The following is a 15,262-nucleotide window of genomic DNA, read 5'->3' as shown; positions in this document are numbered from 1 at the left end:
ATATGTTAAAGTAAACAGGGAAAAAAGAACGGTATAGTCAATATGCTTATATTTATTTTAATAAAAATAAACAATATATGCAAAGTTAACAAAGGAGTGACAGAAGGAAAGCAGGTGTCTGAGCAAGACAAGACTGTCTTCGAAGTGTATAGGGAAGATATGGAAAAACAAGAGTTTTATAACTAAACTGCTTTTCAACAAAGAAGGTAACATGGCGACATTTGTAGACCAACAGAGACTTTAAATAAGACATGCCCACTCCGGTAAAAAGAATGTCTTGTGGCACCAAGAAGAGATGTAAACCTGAAATATGCAGGTACAAAATCGAAGGAAGTGCCTAAACCTGTACCAGAAAAGCTTGTCAGTGTAACTAACATCGACCATAAAAATGACGAAAGAGGTCGTAGAACTAAAAAAGGACACGATGGGAAACACACAGAACCAGATAAATTATACATTTCAATAAATAAAGCAAGCAAACCAGCCCTTGCACTTGTCCTGATATAAATGCTTAATACCCGTATATGTATGAAGATAACGTGCGAAAAAGTTTTTTCTTTGTTGAAAAATTAAATGGAATCAAAGCAGTGTTACGTGATCTATGGGTGCACTTGTTCAGTACAACGGCCAGTAGCCACCAATGGTCACGTGAGTACTTAGAATGTGGCTTGCCCAAATCAAGAGGTGCCTTAAATATAAAATACACACAGAGTTCAAAAACTTAGCAACATGAAAATAGCAAACTGGGAGATGCATATTATAAGATGAATTTGTCTTTGCTTTCTTGGAATAGGTCAAATATTCTTTCCTTCACGTGGAGAACATAGCTACTCATAGATTGAAACAATTGTCTTAAATTGTTTGAATTCAAGACCTCTTTTCAATTTTAAAAATTATTGAGGACTTCAAAGAGTTTTGATTATGTTGCTAATCTCTTTCAACATTTACTCTATGGGAAATTAAGAACATTTGAAAAAACTTGTTTATGCATTATGTATTTATAGGTAAATGCTACATATTAGGGCCACTATCCTAGCTTTGTAAAAACCACTTCATAAAATCCATCTTTCCAAAATAAAGAAAATGGTGCTGGTTGACAATTTGGAAATTCTCTTGAACTCCCGGTTTAACAGAAGGCAGCGGAATCCCCGTATCAGCTCTGCCTTCTGTCTGCACTACATGCCAGGCAAGCTCTGGAAAGCTCTGCTGTACCTTGTGAAAACGTGAGGTGAAAAGAGCAAATCATATCTTAGTTTTGTCATGGAAACTGTTTGACTTCACTACCCCCTGGAAGGAGTAGAGTGACCCCCGAGTATCTCTGAGCCAGTTGGAGGATCACTGACCGTTAAAGTTAAAATATATATGTATCTGGAAGCCCTTCGGTGAGAAGCCAGTCCTTGTGCAGAACAACCATAAAAAACGACAGGTTGCCTTTATCGGTGTTTATCGTATTTCCTTCGTTCTTATAGGGATTTGACAGATAAAATTGCCACCAAAGATTGGTTTCTTCTACTATTGAAATATGATTGGTTATCATATAGCAACAGATAATTGGTCGACTTATTCCTGTGAGAAATTCTCAGAAGATTTGAAGGTGAATATTTTTTGAAAATTCCTATGGAAGGGAGGCAAACCATAAGAGCCTCTTGGATACTGAGAACAAACTGAGGGTTGATGGGGGATGGGAGGGAGGGGAGGGTGGGTGGTGGGTATTGAGGAGGGCACCTGTTGGGATGAGCACTGGGTATTGTATGGAAACCAATTTGACAATAAATTATATTTAATATAAAAAAAATCAAAGAAAATTCCTATGGAAAGACTGCCTATCAAGAGGAGGAATTAATTTTATTAGGAGATACAATAATGAGACATAATAACATAATATATTGTTATTATTATATAATATATAATATTATATAATTATTATATTATTATATATTATTACATAATATTATAATATAATAGTGTAATATTATTAGAGCATTATAGGAAAAGAAGACAGGAAGTTAACTTTTTTTTTTAATGTTTTTATTTATTTTTGAGACAGAGAGAGACAGAGCATGAACGGGGGAGGGGCAGAGAGAGAGGGAGACACAGAATCAGAAGCAGGCTCCAGGCTTTGAGCCATCAGCCCAGAGCCTGACGTGGGGCTCGAACTCACGGACCGTGAGATCGTGACCTGAGCCGAAGTCGGACGCTTAACTGACTGAGCCACCCAGGCGCCCCAGGAAGTTAACTTTTAATATGAAATAGACCACTTATCAAAAAGAGTTCCTTTCTACATGTTATGTTCCTTAAAATTTTAAAGGCATTTTTCTTCATATTATGCATTTCTAAGAAACCAATAGTAAGTTTGTATAAACTGCGTATTCTTGAACACAGGCGAGCGCACAAACGATTAAAAGTGAAGAAAACCATTGAGGAGAACTTACAAGACATTTGTAACTCATAGTTCCAATTTATGTTTCTTTTTTTCTTTTCTTTTTTTTTAATTTGAAAACATATTAAGGAGGAGGTGCCGGGAGCTCAGTCAGTGAAGCAGTGGATTCTTAGTTTTAGCTCAGGTCGGGATCTCACAGTCCTGAGATCAAGCCCCACGTCGCGCTCTGCACTGACAGCACAGAGCCTGCTTGGGATTCTCTCTCTCCCTCTTTCTCTGCCCCTCCCCTGCTTGTTCTCTCCCCTCCCCCCTCTCTCGAAATAAATAAAATTCCAAAAATCATATTGGAGAAGAAAGAAAGGAACACTGTAAGATCTTCGAGTCTGACACCTGAGCTAATCTGCTCTTAGCCCTTCGCTAAGCACGAGGACGGCACAAAGAATAGTTCATCCATGTTAAAAATGAAACGCGTTTCCCAGTCCATTGGATCTTAATCAAGTCACTACCAACACCTAGCGGTACATAACCGTCTTCATTCAAAACAAGAGTCTCCTTTTCCACCCTTCCTTTGCGTCAAATTTCCACAAGGTCGCGGAATTTCTGTCGTAGAAATATCTTGACTTGCTGATAATACGGCTTAAGAAACCACAGACAGTGGAGTAATGGTTTGAACAAAGAATAAAGGCTGGGTGCCGCTAGCTGTTTCTAGTTCAGTGGCTTCTCCACAAAGATTTATGCGTGTGTCTTCAAACAGCACACAGCTCTTAGAATATGTAAACCATGATTCCTTTCGTTAACACCCTGTTTAAAATTGCTTTTGTGCTGTATTAAGTTTCAAATAATACTGTATGGCCCCGTGAAAATATTAGTAGAGACTCCTTTTTACAAGTGACGGAGCCTAGGTAACTAGAATGCTTTCCAAATGAAGTTTTCTTTTTTTTATTATTATTTTTTAAATTTTATTATTTTTTTTCATTTGCATCCGAATAAGCCAGCATATAGTGCAACAATGATTTCAGGAGTGGATTCCTTACTGCCCCTTACCCATTGAGCCCATCCCCCCTCCCAGAATCCCGCCCGGAACCCTCTGTTCTCTATATTTAGCAGTCTCTCAAATGAAGTTGTTGTGTTTTGTTTTTGTTTTGTCTCTTCTTCTGTTCTATTCGGAGTTTACCAGAATATTCGCTGCGTATTTTTGAAAGAGGCATCTAAATGTATTATGTGAAAAAAGGTCACATTGGAGTGAAAATGATTGGTAAATATTGCTGACAGAGCTGGAGTGCTGCTCAGAACGAGTGTGGTTTCTGTGACAGGGTAATCCCGAGTTTGAATCCCAACTGGCGACACTGGAGCGCCTGGTGTGCACATGTAGCTTCCGATGCTTCACGAGTGAAGGACAGATCATTGTAATAATCTCCTAGGAGGGATGGAACTAAATGAGGAGGTCACGTCAGGGGTCCAGGATACACTCAGCGGTGAACAAAAATCGCCCCTCCTCTTTTTTTTCTCCAGAGTTGATTCACACGCAACTGAGTAAGGATAGAGAAGTAGTGGGTATAGACCGTCTCTTTTTGCTAATTAGCACGATTGCAAGGAAAGGGTTTTTGGCTTGCATAGGATTACTCAGAATTCAACTTAAGCTGTACTTCTGAAATGCTTGAACTTGCTCTAGCCTGAAAACAGATTTTCCTCAGGAACTGGGGGAATTCCACAGCCCCCGGACCTCACAGGAGATTGGCATCTCTGCCTTCGATTCTGGAAGCACGCTGCTGCCCTGTCATCGCTGCTGAGGGACGGGGGGCCCGGGGGCCCGGTGGCCGACAGGGCTGAGGGACCTCCACGTGGGCCAAGTAGCATCGGGATGAGCACTGGGGTCTCTCTGACCAATCTGGTCCCCTTGGGACAAAAGAGAAAGCGCCACAGAGAGAACACAGGGACAAGAATGAAGGGTTAGGTGGAAAGTTCATTTCCAAGGATTCACAGACATCTTGGTTGCATGATCGCTCTGTCCTGCTCGAACTCATAGTCTTGAGCCAATATAGTGTATAAGTATGAGTGTGTACATGTGCCTGAGTGCATGAAAGTGTAAGTGCGTGAGAGTAGGTGTCTGGATGTGAAATTGTGAGCAAGGGCACAACTGTGAGTGTGTGTGTAAGTGAGTGTGTGTGTGTGTGTGTGTGTGTGTGTGGCTTAGGGTGTCTGTGGTGGTTCCACGTTGGGCACCAGGCAAAGAGCCATCTCTGTGTACGGATGACGCTCTTTGTCACCTGGCTGCCACCTGGCCAGTCCCACGTCCTGCCCCCTCTCTTCATTCTTCAGGACCCACTAATGGTTGTGTCTGTCCACACCGTTCCCCTCTAAACTCGCGAGCCCAGTTCACACCTCATGTCTGGCAGCTGGCCCCGGTCTCCAGGTTAGGTTTTTGTTTTTATTTGTTAACCACTTTGTGCACACCGATCGTATCAGAGCTGTGACTTCGGTCGGCCCATACTTCTCATGGGACTGTCATTTCTTTAAGGGTGGAGGGGCATAGATTGCTTCATTTCTGTGTCTTCAGCCATATGGTAGGCACTCAGGTTTTGTCAAAGAATCAATCTCATTGAACTGAAAAGGTAAGTATCAAAACAAGAAACACACTCTGTTTCCTTTGACTGTCCCTCAGGTTGAGAAAATTGAATTTGTGTAAGTTTGAGGGCCCATGGAGGGACTGGTAAAGAGCAAACGTGGAGCCCAGTGCTCTACAAACCATACATCAAGGTCATCACAGACGGCCGAAGAAGTGGGCATGTCTGCCTTCAATTTACACACACACACACACACACACACACACACACACTCACACACACAGGCAGGATCTGAGGCAGAGACAAGGAAACTTGTCAAAAGTTCTATGATCTGTAAAATGGCTGAAATCACATGAACACCCAGATCTGCAAGCCTCTAATGCCTTTGCTCAGACCAATTAGTCCCTAGTGCATGAGTGTCACCATTTTGAAAGCCTCTGTTTTACTCCTAAATCTGCACGGTCACTGCCTTTGTAGCACCGAGTTCCATTAAAAGATTAGGAAGACTGAGAAAATGCCCACAGCATTGAGTCCTTCCTTCCTTCCCTTGGTTGTAAATTTGTTTTTGCTGTAACTACAAAGTCTCTTCCAGCTGTGAACTGTCTTGAAAGGGGCTTTCAAAGATGTGCTCACTGGGCTGTTAAGGGCTGAGGAACAGCTGTCTTACTGAGAAATCTCAGTGCTCACATCCGCTCCTGAAATTCACTGGGACACCAGTATGTAAAGGTCTCAAAGACAAAGCCATAATAAAAGTGATTAGGGTAATAGAATGCATCTTGTTTATGTACGTACTCCTCACTCAGCACAAAAGACAAATCCTCATCGTCACAAACATTACCAAAAAGAGAAATTATACACAAATGATGCATTCATCTGTGAGGGAGGACATCTTAAGGTACATAACGTTATCAAAGATTTTTGTCAGACCATTTCTACCCTGCTTAAAATAGTACTTGTGAGATTAATTCTGAGTAAAAAAAAAGTCTCACAAAAATAGTTTCTTAGCACCGCCATGCTTCACATACTTGGATGCTAGGTGTTTTTGTACATTATAGAAAGCCAAGAATAATTTACCATATCATTCTCGCTTACTTTTCCCTATATTGTGGTTTTTCATTTTTGTGGGATTAGACGTTGCCAAAGAATACAAAGAAGAATATATTTCATGTGAAAGTATTTATTTTTAGTTCCTGGATCTGTCTTTTAAAGACGAGCTAATCTGTTTTTCTGTTTCTATTAGCCAAGGAGACATGGAGGAAGAAGGAAACATTCAATCCGGCAAGGGCAGCGATGAATTCCGAGAGCTTCCCATTTGCAACTCCTACCCGACTACTTTTGATATATCATCGCAATTAACCCACGTGGCAACACCATTAAATAAACAAAATTAACTATTCCTTCAAGAAATAGGACAGATTCAAAAAAGCCAATAAAATTTGCTCAGGTGCTGTATTAGCCTGAGGACCAACGCTCATGCTCTTAACCATTACTTAATGTTAACGTCAGTTCTGCCTCATGAGTTCTACTGAAGAAACTGAACATGTCCGGTTAGGTTTCTGTGAGGAAAAAAATAGAAGTAAACAGACCAGCAAGATGACTTGTAAAATGTGTATTGGTTCCAGTTAGGACAGTAGTCTTTTCTATAGTTTACTCAGATTTAACTCTTTCCCAAATTTCGTCAAATTTGCGATAGTTTAGTTAAATTAGACTGGTAAAATAATACCTGATGGGTTCTGATTGTCCAACTTTGCTACACCACTTTTGAATGGATTCATTGCTTGTCCCGAAACCCTTCCAGTTCTCAGGCACACACTCTTGGATCACGCTGACCCAACTCTCTTGCCTGATGCAGGTCCCTCCAGCCGAGTGCCATGACGCTCTCTGTTAACTCTCTGAAATCCTCCCAGGCTGCCTTCGGGAAGCTGGGTCTTTGCCCCCTTGGACCTCAGGCTGTAGCATCTTGCATGGCCCACCGTGGTACCCACCTGTTGAGACTGGAATCATTGGCGTCTTCCCCCCTTTGTGGCCAATCGTGGACATCATGTTTGACTTTGAGTTCTCCGTGCCCATTGAGTGGTTAGACCAAAGGATCTCACCAAAAACATTTCTTTCACGGAACTATTCAAAGGAATTCATTTGGAGATTTCTGGGGATCTGGAGAAATGGGTTCTATCTCCAAATTTTCCACACTCTTTATGTGAATTTAAATGAGCCAGTTTATTTAAGCAGCATAAGTTCTTGTTTTAATGTTTATCGAACGAATACATGCCTAATGTTAAGAACTCAATTAGTAGTAAAATTGATTTATCACTTAAAAAATACAGCTGTATTTTTCCTATTATTTCTTGCCCCTTCTGCTCTCAAGATGCAACTGTGTTTAACACTTTCCCCTGAATGCTGTAGTGGTTACCTCCATGTTTATTAGGGAAAAAGAAAACTACTTCTACTATTCATTATAGATTTATCAAGTTTGGGACCTACTGAATCTCTTTTCACAGAGTGTTACCCCTTATTCTCACACATGCCCTTGACTTTCCTCCCCCTCCTGAGAGAATGGTCTCACTGCACTGGTTCGATGAAAGCCAACATTACTGGCTTTACTTTCCCCTGCAGAGCCCAGTAGTATACTATAATTGCATTCACTCTCCTGCAGCTGTTTTCCTTGCATTAACAACTACCTTATTTTTCTTGGCAATTTGTTTTCTGGGGATTCTACTTCATCCACCACAGTTTCTGTTCTATCAGAACTATGCAGTCTTTCTCCTGACTCCCCATCTCCCCATTTTTGTCCTGAATGGTTATGCCATAGACCCTCTAGCACAGCCAGCACTGCTCGGCTGGATCCAAATCTCCTGGAGCCAGTGTCCTCCTCTTCCTTGGATTATATCTTTGTCTGGAGAAAGCACAGCCTCCAGGGGTTTGCAAATTGCCCATACTCAGTCCAGAATTTTACTGGAAAATCCTATTCATTTCTATTTTTATGGATCTGAACATCACAATGTACATCTCTGGGAAAATGAAGATTTATCCACCTTTCTCCACAGGATCATCACTTTTGGACCCAGTTGACGATACCTACCTCAAAAGTGTGGCAAGGATCACATGACAGTAATATAGTGTATTATATTCAGCACTTGCTACCTGCCAGGAACATGCAGGAAGCCTGTGCATTGCTGCTAGTTCATTAGAATGGAAGTCAATGAAGACAGGTGCTCTTTGTGTCCTTAATTACTCTTATCTCCAGCACCCAAAAACATTGTTCAGATTATGCATTTTATTTTTTGTCAAATGAATGAATTCTTTTCACTCTCCTCAGCTTTTTTAATCTGTAAAAGATTACATTAGAATATCTCTAATGGCAATCTTTCAGGTTTTCCAAGGCAGAACTTTCTTTACACTCCTCGGATAATTATTTTAGAATATTGTTTCTCTCATTGGGTTTTCATGGAATTATTTAAATTTAAATGCCATGCAATTTTAAATCAGTTAGCTCTTGGAATAACTAGGACAACTGCTATGATTGTTAAAACAAAACAAAAAAATAATCAATGAACCAGGGTCATGGGCCAGCAGAAAAGAAATTATTCTTCACAGACTGTCAACTATGACGAAAACAAAACCCTTGCCCTTGCTCTCAACATAGTTGGAACTCATTCAGGAAGTCAGGCGTTTCTCTGCTGTTGGGAAATAATTGTGGAGTTGTGATAGAAAATGAGAATACACACAAATTTCTAACAGAAGCTGGGTAAGCTTGAGCATGGTTGTGGCGATAGGCTTTCCTCATCACTTGTTGAGTGTCTAAACATGCTTTTCTAAATTATTCTGTCGCTTTCAGTTCTGTGGTGGTTACAGTCGGGAACAATGACTCTTCACTCTGTGAGGTTGGAGATTAACCATGGATCTCTGTGGTTTGCAACCCTTCAGGCCCACCAGTGACTAATAGTAAGCCTTCTAGCCCCTGCTAACAGTTATGAGGAATATTAAAAAATTTCATAAGAAAAGGAATTGTGGGGCGCCTGGGTGGCTCAGTCTGTTAAGTGTCCCACTTCGGCTCTGGTCATGATCTCACAGTTCATGAGTTCGAGCCCCACGTAGGGCTCTCTGCAGACGGCTCGGAGCCCAGAGCCTGCTTTGGATTCTGTGTCTCCCTCTCTCTCTATTCCTCCCCCGCTCACACTCTGTCTGTCCCTCTCTCAAAAATAAATAAAAAGATTTGGGGCGCCTGGGTAGCTCAGTTGGTTGAGCGTCCAACTTCAGCGCAGGTCACAATTTCGCAGTTGATGAGTTCGAGCCCCATGTCAGGCTCTGTCCTTACAGCTCAGAGCCTGGAGCCTGCTTCTGATTCTGTGTCTCCCTCTTTCTCTACTCTCCCCCGCTCATGCTCTGTCTCTCTCTGTCTCAAAAATAAAGATACACATTTTAAAAAATTAAAAATAAATAAATAAAAAAGATGTTTAAAAATTAAAAAAAAGAGAGAGAGAAAGAAAGAAAAGGAATCACAGTGCAAAGCTCTGGTGTTCAGCACAAGCCAGATATAGCCACTCTCTTGGGACACAAGCCACAGAAGAATGTCAGAAACCCATTGCTCAGAAGCAGGAAGTATGAGTCAGGGGCCTACTGAACTCTGGGAGAAAGGAGAGAAACTTTCAGGGTAAAATAACTGAAGAGACTCTGGAGGGAATGCATTGAGAAAGGTCAACCCGCAGGGGTCTGGTAGAAACATCTGTAAAGACCACTGGTCACCTAGGAGGTTCTGCATAATGCCTGCCGCATCCGGTTTAAAATCTCAGGAACTAAAGTGGATTAGCCTTTCACAAGGCAGCCCCACGTGTGAAACACGCAGACTGTGTGTGCGAGCCCTGTGTGCTTCTGACTGCAGGACTGAGCCGAAGGCCACCCCAGCCACGGGCAAGCGCTCAGATGAGGCAGGGGCTGTGAGGCTGGCGTCTTCTGTGAGCGTGTTATGTTGGAACTTGGAACACTTAGATGCACCATTTCAGGGTCTATGCTATTATTTGTCCTGTTTTGCTTCCAAAATGCTGCTTGCCACCCCCACAGTTGTTTGGAAAGCAGTGCTGTAAAAACTGGCATCCAAACACCCTCCCCGAGGGGTGCCAAGGGATTGAACACAGTCCTACTTGGCTTAGGGGAGAAGACCTAAAAAAGTTCCCATCAGGCTCTGGATATCAGCTTTCGATGTGGCCAACTTCTGACTTAGAGCTATTTCTTTTTTTCAAATCCTCTCAAATGTCTTGTCAGGTATCAGCGAGGACAATTGTCAGAATTCAACAATCTCTTGGATGCGCGATGCGCCCCAAAGAGAGTACAAAAGACACTACCTTTCCAAGATCCAGAGCCGCTCCCAAAGAGCACCAAAGACAGACTCAAGGTAAGTCCCTGGAGGGCTGACCTTTGGTAGGACCCTAGGGTGCGCAACCCGAAATTCTGGCCAGCCGCATCTAGCAGCAAGTGGCCTGCAACCCACAATTTTGCTCAGTCATATTTTGGGGACCCCGATCTGACTGTTACCAAGCCTCAGGACACAAAACAGGAGAAACAAAACACAATAGCTGTCCCTGGGAGAGAAAGGACTCACCACCAGTGGGTATCTAAAAGCAAACTCACATGTCACAACTCAAAGATCTAACTCTTACAAATGCTTTTTGTTTGTTTGTTTGTTTGTTTCATTGTTTTTGTTGTTTTTTTCCAGCGATCTGAATTTGGAAAGGGACAACATAAAAATTTCCCTCCCTCTCTAGACCAGGTACCACAGATCCAGTACCGGGAGAGCTGACTTTGGTAAAATCCTCACCATTTTCTGGTTTCTGCCAGTTTTCCCAGGATCCCATCCACAGGCTCTGGAGCAAGTGTCCTACCAGGTCTCATCCTGGTCCCCAGAAACTGTAGAGGAGGAAAAGTAACTTTTCCTCTCCCCTTTATGGCGATACTTGGCTCAGACCCTTTTTCCTCTGGGGTACTTCCTGAATGAATATGTGTGCCTAGGTGAGTTCTCCACTGTGGCCACTGTAGTTCAAGATTATCTTTGGTAAGATTCATCTCCTTGTTCAGCTTAAACAAAACAAAACAAAACAAAAAAACCAAAACTCTTATTCATTGATTGGAAGCCTCACCCTGGACCCAGTGCAGCTTAAGTCAGACCCAGTTTGACCCCAGAGCCAGTTGAGTTTCTAGATCAGGAGCAGTCCAGCCAGGACGTAGTCCACTTTCTAAGTTTAGCTCAGTGTGGTTGGACCCGGTCCAGAAAAACAAATGCTCAGTTGAAGTCTGAAAGTCTTAACACCAAAGCTGCAGAGTTAGGAGGTGAGGGAGCACCACTCAGCTCCTCTAGACGTGGTGGGAGAAATCAACTCATGGGGCTCACAGGTGCCTTCACCTGGTTGCTCCTCAGTCCTTCTGTTCTCTCTGGCACCAGAACTGTTAAAAGATAAACTAGGGCCTATTAACATTTTTTATGAGTTTATTTGAGCAAAAAATGATTCAAGTCCGGCAGCATCGACACTAGAAGGTAGGAGGGCGCCCCAAGGAGTTGCACAAAATGAAAGACTTTTATAGGGACAAGGGAATGGGGACGAGGAAGTCATCTTAGGCAAAAAATGAGTTGGTTCTTACAAGATCACTTTCCTTGAGGGGATGGTTGGAGCCCATCAGGCAGATAACCTGGCTACTGCTCATCCTGAGATCCTGATGGGCTGGTTTCTGGTTCCATTTTGGGGACAGCCAAAGTATCATGAAGTTAAGTCTTGGTTTGGTAACAGGGCTTAGCGTAAGTGACTCCATTTTGGGCCTGTTGTCTTGATTTTAACACTACCTTATGGATGGAGATATATATATATATATATATATATATATATATATATATATATATATATCTCATATGTATGATTTTCTTAATGAGAACACACTTCTAGATAATCATAAGTACAACTGTGTTAGTTTTCTAGGGCTACCCAAACAAACTTCTGCAAAATGGGTGGCTTGGGATATAAGTGTGTTGTCTCACACTTCTGGGGCTGGAAGTCTGGAGTGCTGACAGGGCCAAGATCCCCTGAAATTTCCTGAGGAAGGAAGGCTTCCTCCTGCCCCTTCTAGCTACCGATATCCCAGACGTCCCTTGATGGCTCGTGGCCGCATCACCCAGTGCCACATGGCCTTCTCCATGTGTCCATTCACAGTCTCCCTATGGTTGATGCCTGAGTCCACATTCCTCTCTTAATAAGGATTTCAGCCCTATTGAGTTATGGCCCACCTAGTGATCCCATGTGTAACTTGGTTATCTTTGTAAAGACCGTATTCCCGAAAAGGTCATGTCCTCAGGTGCTGGGGGTTAGGATTCCAACAAATGGCTTTTGGGTGGCACACCCCTGAACCCAAAGAGCAAGGATTCTTAATTCTGAAAACAGGAACTTAAAGGTTAAGTTGCACAGCTTTTGCCTGAGACATCTCTGCAAGTGAAAAATAAACGTCTCCTACAAAGAGTTTAATTTAATGAACACTTTTCTAACCTTTGTTTGTGTTAAATGGCCGGAAGCAAGAATTATCACTTCTTTCCTAAGATGTACCTGATAACGATTATCCAATTGCTAAATGTTTCTAGCTATCCCCGTTTTCTCTCCCCGCTTTCATTTAACATGAAACAGTTAGCCAACACATTTGCCTCACTGATGTGCCAGAACTTTTATAATTCGTGGCATAAAATTATCCTACTAAATTACTGAAAGTTAAATATGACAGCTTAAACAAAGATGCATAATTGGCTAAGAAAAGGCCCACCAAAGCATTTTGTCATCCCGTTAATTAAAAGCATGTTTCTGTTCTCTTCAACGCTGCTCTTCTGCCTTCGAGCTACCTAAACTCTTTCTTAGGCTTTTCCACCAGGGCCATATTTCAAAACCTATTATCTGAAAATTACAGTTGAAATGGCCTGTTCCGCCCGCATCCGTTCCCTTCTCCTTGTCTGTATTTAACTCTCTCTCTAGTCTGATTATCCAATTCTGTCAAGCTCTGTGCTTCACAAAACTATATTTATACCTTCAAGGTTATTAAGGCTTATTTTATGTGTCCTCATTTAAACTGACTTTCCCCGACATCCTAGAGGCAAATGTTCTCGGGAGAATGACTCACTTCCAGACACCTGTCTGGCACCCAGATGGGGACAGAGGCACGCTCCAGCGACGGTGCCTCTGGACGGGAGGGACAGGGAGAAGGTGTCTGTTGCCTAGCAACGCTGTCCTCGGGACCACGGGAGGAACGCTTCGGTGCGCAAGGGCGGTTTTAGTCATTCTGCAATCCCAGGGACACAGGAAGCAAAATCGATTCTAGATGCCTGATGCAAATCCCAGAAATACAGGTATGTTTGTAGCTGCAGTGGCTTCGATGGTCGTGTGCCTTGTAAGTGGTGTTGGGCTTGTAGATTGAAAGAACCTGCAAATGGTCAATTGAGTTACGATGGACATGATCAGACCTTTCTCCCCCTAGTTCTGCAACGTCAAGCCATTTCACGAGATACTAACACACCATGAGTAGGTGAGGGAGGTGTAGTGAAATAGAAGTGTATTTCTCTTATTGAAAGATGGTCTGCAAAGAGAACTAATAGAATCCCCAGTGCTGAGACTGGCTGAGGGTTTGCATGGTCCCTGGGTGTCCTTCAGCTGTCACTGGCAGCTGGCGCTTCTCACAATGCCTCAAGATTGCTAAACAGATGAGACATGGGGCACCACCCCCATTGCCCCGTTCACACTTGACTCAAGAACGTGCGTTGAAAGCAAGCACATCAAAAATCTAGAAAGTAATGTAATCACATCAACCGGTTCAAACATAAGCTTTGAAACCCACTGGCTATAAAACTTTTGGTTAATTGTTACATGTATACATGTGTGTATGTATACATATGTGCATATGTGTATATACATATATGTGTGTAGATATGCATATGTGTGTATGAGTGTATACATATGTGTGTATTTATTTGTGTGTATGTGTGCATACATATGTAGGTGTATATGCATATGTGTGTGTGTGTTCCATAAAAGAGTTCATTTATGCAAAGTTTGTTTTCACACCTCAAGAATGGCTTCAGCACGAAAGTGGAGTTTACTTCAAAACGGTTCACAAATAATATTTTTCAGATAAACAAATGTCGCTGAATTTGCCTAATTTTTTCCAAGAATGATGGAGTCTGTTTCGCCTTTCCTTTGTAGCGTGCGATGAAATTAAGTGACGCATTAGGATTTGAATACATTGAACTTATTCAACTGTCCCCGGTACAGATGGGTTACCTCCTCTCTTTTTCGTAAGAAGCTAATTTGACAAGAGTGACGAGAGTGACCTGGCCTTCCCATCCGTTTCAAAGAAAGTTAGAGTTCTCCGCAGCCGGTCACGTCCAGTGGCAGGGAGGGCCTTTATCCAGGAGCGCCATTTCACCCTTCGGCGGTCAAAATGCTACACAGGTGGCTCAGCTTGCTTGTGTGTAATCCCCACCTTATAAGCTCGCAGCAACCCCTTAATTCTCTTTGGGGCCCAATGGAGGAAGGGAGGCAGGAGAGCGTCCCTGTGACGAGGACGGCAGCCAGAGCTAACCGGGAAGAAGAGGGCAAAAGGGTAAACTGAGGCTGTGGACCAAACCGCACCCTACCCATCAGATCCTCTGGTTCTGAGGGTCCATGTACTTTAGCAGGGATCTCAACTCTTCCCTTTTTTCTTCCTGGCCTGTATCTTCTTCTCTCTGGCTTCAGGAGATCCTGGTACAATAAGATGATGTGGACACCGGAGGCATCTCTGGACTTTTCAGATCTTTCCACGGCTTTCCTTTCCTTACCCAAGAAGACAAGCTTCTGCTTTTCCTCCCGATTCCCTCTCTAATGGTAGCTAAGGATCCCTTGGGCATGAGGCCATCTGATGTAGAAAACTTAGAAGGCTCCTTTTTTCTCTATTGGGGACCTTCACCTACACATGCACTTCTGAAACAGGCTTTTTTTATTATATATATATATAGAGAGAGAGAGAGAGAGAGAGAAAGAGAGAGAGAGAGGGGCAGAAAACATTCATCGGAAATATGGTTTACCAAGGTTGGCCTATTTTACTGTGCAGTATTTTCTTACAATAAAGTGGGGAAAAAAATGCCTGTGGTCACCTGAAATTCTTCCCAAGCACTAAAATAAAGCGTCCACTATCCTTCTACCGTAAACTTGGTATTTTCATAAAATTGTACAACACGTCCAACCTCAGGGATAGGTACAAATTAAAAACAGGGGCCTAATTCTCCAGGTTGAAAATAAGGGAAAAGATTTCCGACCTCTAC

The sequence above is a fragment of the Acinonyx jubatus genome, chromosome B1 (genome assembly GCF_027475565.1).
Source record: "Acinonyx jubatus isolate Ajub_Pintada_27869175 chromosome B1, VMU_Ajub_asm_v1.0, whole genome shotgun sequence".
NCBI lineage: Eukaryota > Metazoa > Chordata > Mammalia > Carnivora > Felidae > Acinonyx > Acinonyx jubatus.
This window is presented reverse-complemented; position numbering follows the sequence as displayed.